This window comes from Salvelinus sp. IW2-2015, linkage group LG15, assembly GCF_002910315.2.
Source record: "Salvelinus sp. IW2-2015 linkage group LG15, ASM291031v2, whole genome shotgun sequence".
Taxonomy (NCBI): domain Eukaryota; kingdom Metazoa; phylum Chordata; class Actinopteri; order Salmoniformes; family Salmonidae; genus Salvelinus; species Salvelinus sp. IW2-2015.
Window position 1 is genome coordinate 65,856,213 of NC_036855.1, and position 6,300 is coordinate 65,862,512.

Genomic DNA, 6,300 nt, shown 5'->3' on the forward strand with positions numbered 1-6,300 from the left:
ATAAATGCGTTAATTAACACTAAATCAAAGAAGGAGTGAAGTCCTATTTTGGGCTGAGGCTGGCGCTATCCAACCCACACATTCTCGCTGGGTAAGCGCTCCCCGATTCTGGTGCTGGTGTGTGTTGTGTAGTGGTGGTGTTTCTTGTGGTGTGTGTGTGGTGTGTGTGGGTGTGTGTGGTGTTGTGTGGTTGGTGGTGTGTGTGTTTGTGTGTGTGTAGTGTGCGTGCGTGCGTCGCAGATGCGTCGCGTGCGTGCGTGTGTGCGGGCTCTGAGATCTGGGCTTTGTTCAATTTATGGGAAAAGATCCATCTTTCTTCCCTCCTTTGGTCAGGACGTTGTGCACTATATAAGGACTGTGGTGTTTGGTGTTATATTGTGTTAAGTGGATACGAGTACTATAAGGAGAATTCAGTGTGTTGTGTGTTTATATTGTTTTACGAGTGGCACTAGCAAGATATATAAGGGACTAGGGTGGTTTCGTTGTGAGTATTGTGTATAAGTGCACTACAGTATGATATAAGGATAGTGCTGTTTGGTTATACGTTGTTTTAAGTGCACTAGCAGTAAAATAAGGAGCTAGTGTGTTTGTGTTATATTGTGTTAAGTGTATCAGTATAGTAAGGATAGTGTGTTTCTGGTGTTGTATTTGTTGTTAAGTGTACTACAGTATATAAGGACTGTGTGTTTGTGTTTATAACGTTGTGTTTAAGTGGCAGCCCCGGTACAGTATATAAGGACTAGTGTGTTGTGTGTTATATGGTTGGTTGTTAAGTGCACTTATCAGTATACGGAAGGACTAGTGTGGTTTGTGTTATATTGTGTTAAGTGCACTACAGTATATAAGGACTAGTGTGTTTGTGTGTACTACTTCGATGTTAAGCTGCCTAACAGTATATAGGACTAGTGTGTTTGGGTTTATTGCGTTATGTGCTCATGGGGTGTTGCTACTATATGGCTCAGAAATGGACTAAATCTAGGCTTCCACCAGAATATTTATGGTCACAGGTTGTCAGTTCCTACATCGTCCAAATCTGTGGGATGGGAAATGTTTTATGAAGCACTGTGTGACAGGCTCCTGTCGGTATTAGCCAACGACCCATCCCTTAGAGGTTCTTCTCAGAGCGGACAGTGTATTGGCAGAATTCATTTGGAGGGAAAGATCATAATATTTACTCTAATAGGCGAAAGATACTGGAAGAGTAAGTAATGAATTCTGGTTACCAAGGAAACAGAGATTTGTTCCAACACACAGTGAGACGCGAACTCTCCTATGAGGACTGTTCAGGTTTTCCCTCATAATGTTGGATCTCTCCAAAGTGGGGCAAAAAATGTCAAGTAGAACTCTATTGCTAAATAGGTCTTACCGCACATACTATTTGCGGGTACTCAGGGTCAGGTGGGACACAGTTGTAGGGTCTGCATGGTAGTTTTGCAGGGAGTTAACGGAGTCCGTGACTCAGTTGGTAAGTCAGACCAGTGGTAGTTTGCAGTGGGTATAGGGTCCAGTGGCTGCGTTGTGTGCAATGGTGTGTTGCAGGGGTACAGGGTCCAGTGGACTCAGTTGGTAGTGGCAGGATGGTGGGTGTTGCGGCAGGGGTAACAGGGGGTGGCCAGTGCTTCAGTTGGGGTAGTGAAGCCATGGTGTTTAGCTAGGGCGGTACGGGAGTCGAGTGACTCAGTGTGGTTAGTGCCGGAGCTGTTTGGAGGGGTTAGGGGCGGTGCCCAGTGACTCAGTGTGGTAGTGATGGTGTCTTGGCAGGGGTAAGGGTCAGTGGGCTATCAGTTGGTGTGCAATGGTGATTTGCAGGGTACAGGTCCGCCGGCTGACTCAGTTTGGTAGTGATGGTGTTTGCAGGGTGTAGGCAGGGTCCCAGTGATCAGTTGGTATGTGGCATGGTGTTTGCAGGGCGTACAGGGTCGCAGTGACTTCAGTTGGTTTTTAGTGGGCATGGTGTTTTTGCCAGGGGTAGCACGGGTCCACAGGTGACTCAGTTGGTAGTCCAGCATGGTGTTTGAGGGGTAAGGGTCCCAGTGGTTCAGGGTTGGTAGTGCCATGGAGTGTTGGGCGGGGTACTAAGGGTCGCAGTGACTCGTATAGGTAGTGCGATGGTGTCTTGCAAGGGGTTGGTACAGGGGTCACAAGTTGGGCTCAGTTGGTAGTGGCATGGTGGGTTGTTTGAGGGGTGCGGGTCAGTGATTACAGGGTTGTTCGTGGCATGGTGTTTTGCAGGTGTACAGGGGTCCCCAGTGGGCTCAGTTGGGTAGTGGCACTCGGTGTTTTGCAGGGGTGAAGCAGGGGTCCAGTGACTCAGGTTGGTAAGTGGCATGGTGTTTTGCAGGTGTAGCAGTGTTCCGCCAGTGACTCAGTTTGGTAAGTGGCAATGGTTGTTTGGCAGGGGTAAGGGTCGCCAGTGACTCAGTTTGGTAGTAGCAGTGAGGGTGTTTTTGACGAGGGGTAATAGGGGTCGAAGTGGCGTCAGTTGGTAGTGCATGGTGTTTGCAGGGGCAGGGTCGCACAGTGGCTCAGTTGGTAGTCGGCATGGTTTGCAGGTGGTAAAGGGTCCCCAGTGTGCTCGTTGTAGTGCATGGTGCGTTTGGGCCAGGGGTATATGGGTCCCAGTGGCTTTCAGATTTGGAGTGCGTGGTGTGCTTGCGAGGAGGTAAGCGGCGTCCCCAGATGGGTCAGTTGCTGGTAGATGGTCATGGGTGTGATTTGCAGGGGTGACGGGTCCAGGTGGCATCAGTTGGTTAGTGCAGGTGTTTGCGGGGTGACCGGCGCTTCAGCGTAGCAAGTGACTCAGTTTGGTGGTAGTGCATGTGTTTGCAGGGGGGTAGGGATGGATCCATATTGTGTAATTACCTTCGCATTAGACCAGGCTATGATGTAGTTCACTGGAGGGTTATGCCGGTTGAGACAGAGGCTTGAACTCCATGTGTTTAGTGTGTGTAAAACAGTTTGAAGGTTTTTTGAGACAGCATCTCTCTGTCTCTCTCTCTGTCTCTCTCTCTCTGTCTCTCACTCTCTCTCTCTCTGTCTCTCTCTCTCTCTCTTTGTCTCTCTCTCTCTCTCTTTGTCCCTCTCGCTCTCTCTCGCTCTCTCTCTCTATTTTTTTCACTCTCTCTCTCAATGTCATTTGTTTGTGTTTGTATACCTCAGATTATAACTGTGCGTGTGTGCATGTGTGTGTGTGTTTCCAGGAGAGAGGAGGACAGTGGTGTCCTGTATGAGGCTGGTCAATAAGAGCATGACTCTGGTGAATGACAGCCTCTGCCAACCAGAGAACAGGCCATTACCCCAAGTACGACGCTGCAACTCACACCCCTGTCAGTACAGGTGAGACACACTTCAAACACAAGCACATGCACACATACACTTATAATCATGGGTATACACACACACACACACACACACACACACACACACACACACACACACACACACACAGATACACACACATACTGTATCAGGAATAGTTGAATGAGACACAGAATGATGAAAATATTGCATCATCCTGTTTCTGAGTGATTATAACAAAACAGCTCCATTGAGTTGAATTGGCTCTAGAAGGAGGATCCAGAATACATGTGCAGTGGAGTGCCTGTCAGCATGCACAGTGTTTCATGTCCTACTCAGGCAGAGTTTTACATTAGAGGAACGTGCAGAGAGAGATATATCTGTAGTGCACTTACACAATATAAACACAAACACACTAGTCCCTTATATACTGTAGTGCACTTAACACAATATAAACACAAACACACTAGTCCTTATATACTGTAGTGCACTTAACACAATATAACACAAACACACTAGTCCTTATATACTGTATGGCATTAACACAATATAACACAAACACACTAGTCCTTATATAGTGCACAACTTCTGACCAGAGGGAGGGAGAAAGGATGGATTTTCATAAAGTTGGAACAAAGCCCAGATCTCGAGCCCTGCACACACACAACACACACACACACAACCACACACACACAACACACACACACACACACACACACACACACACACACACACACACACACACCAACAACACACACACACACACACAGAGTAGTCGGGGCCTTACCCAGCAAGTGGTGGTTTGGATAGGGCCAGCTCAGCTCCAAATATAGGACTTCGTCTCTGATTTAGTGTTAATAACTGATTTTATTGTGTAATTACCTTCGCATTAGACCAGGCTATGATGTAGTTCACTGGAGGGTTATGCCGGTTGAGACAGAGGCTTGAACTCCATGTGTTTAGTGTGTGTAAACAGTTTGAAGGTTTTTTGAGACAGCATCTCTCTGTCTCTCTCTCTGTCCTCTCTCTCTCCTGTCTCTCACTCTCTCTTCTTTGTCTCTCTCTCTCTCTCTTTTTGTCCTCTCCTCTCCTCGCTCTCTCTCTATTTTTTTCACTCTCTCTCTCAATGTAATTTGTTTGTGTTTGTATACCTCAGATTATAACTGTGCGTGTGTGCATGTGTGTGTGTGTGTTCCAGGAGAGAGGAGGACAGTGGTGTCCTGTATGAGGCTGGTCAATAAGAGCATGACTCTGGTGAATGACAGCCTCTGCCAACCAGAGAACAGGCCATTACCCAAGTACGACGCTGCAACTCACACCCTGTCAGTACAGGTGAGACACACTTCAAACACAAGCACATGAACACATACACTTATAATCATGGGTAACACACACACACACACACACACACACACACACACACACACACACACACACACACACACGATCACACACACATACTGATCAGGAATAGTTGAATGAGAACACAGAATGATGAAAATATTGCATCATCCTGTTTCTGAGTGATTATAACAAAACAGCTCATTGAGTTGAATTGGCTCTAGAAGGAGGATCCAGAATACATGTGCAGTGGAGTGCCTGTCAGCATGCACAGTGTTTCATGTCCTACTCAGCAGAGTTTTACATTAGAGGAACGTGCAGCAAGAATGTTTCTGAGCTGTACTGCTGATGCATTTAACCACGACCACTGATCTCTCTGTTCAAAGAAACTGGGTTGTATCTCAAATGGCACCCTATTCCCTATATAGTGCACTACTTCCATAGGGCACTGGTCAAATTAGTGCACTATATAGGGAATATGGTGCGAGCTGTACGTGGTTTAAAGTGCCTTATTACCTTATCCACATCAAAGGCAGAGTGCCGTCTGGCCTATTGAACCGGCCTCACACTGACTCCCACTAATGTACTTGTATATCACTCGAACTTCAGGGTAGAGACTTCTGTTGTGGCTTTGAACTAGCTCACCTGATTCACGGAAACATGGGCTTGATAAGTAGTTGCAGTTGAATCAGGTGTGCTAGCTCAGGATTGTGTCAAATACACGGAACGACTGGAGTTCCCCGGAGAGCCATTCCACTTCCTCCCGCTTCAGCTCACACCGAGACAAGCAACTGGGACCTCTGCCTCACAGATTCATGTGACTGCCCTCTCTGAAATCTTTTTAGTCAGTTGTGGCCACCAAAAAGCCTATTAGTCAACGTGAGTGGGACATTTCAGGCTGAGGAGTGAGGCTACAAATCCCCTTATGTTACACTCACTGAACTGTGGTTTCACTCTGTCTAGATTTTAGCCTCTAGAATCTAGATTCTAAAGATTGTAGAATTCGAGCCCATCTATATTCTAGCTGGAAAGTTGAGCACGGGGTTCCATATTTATGTTAATTTAACTTTATTTTCATTGAAAAAGATTCCTTTCAAATTATTCTTGAGTGTATTCTGTCAATACGTTGCTGACTTTATAACGACAGCCCCCATAGACATTGTAATATTCCTGGCAACAGAAAAAGGACCTGCCCCAAATGGCCCCTATTCCCTATAGTGTACACATGTGACCGAGAACCGCGGTCAAAGTAGTGCACTAACCGGGTGCCGTTTGGGACTTAGACAAAGACTCCCTGTATTTGGAGCCAGCCCAGTTATACGTTTCTAAGACATACATTGATGTGGATATATTTTGCAGTCTTCTTAGCCCTTTCCCTTTGCATCCATTCAGTGGATCAGTCAGCTGCATCTCTACATATAGGCAGAACTTGTTAGGTACAGCCAAGTATTGAATGGAAGTGGACAGTATCAGGACGTTGCTGTAAAGAAAGGAGAGGTGGAGGGATAAAAGACATGGACATGGAAGCAGAACAACACACAGCTACACACAACACACATGCACACTACACACACATACGACACAGAAAGACAGACAGAGAGACAGATCGGACAGACAGAGAGACAGACAGAGAGAGAAAAGACGACAGAGAGACAGACAGAC

General features: G+C 46.5%; 1 protein-coding gene and 1 long non-coding RNA gene across 2 annotated transcripts in view; one reads left to right on the forward strand and one right to left on the reverse strand.

Moving 5' to 3' along the window:
* LOC111973858 (transcription initiation factor TFIID subunit 4-like) overlaps positions 1 to 6,300 on the reverse strand; it is a 747,250-nt gene that overhangs the window by 528,530 nt on the left and 212,420 nt on the right. The gene's annotated exons all lie outside the window — the stretch shown is intronic.
* Positions 3,181 to 6,300, forward strand: part of LOC139028905 (uncharacterized) — a 13,252-nt gene continuing 10,132 nt past the window's right edge. Inside the window, exon 1 of the long non-coding RNA XR_011481127.1 lies at positions 3,181 to 3,336. This is a non-coding gene — a long non-coding RNA (uncharacterized lncRNA). The remainder of the gene's footprint in view (positions 3,337 to 6,300) is intronic.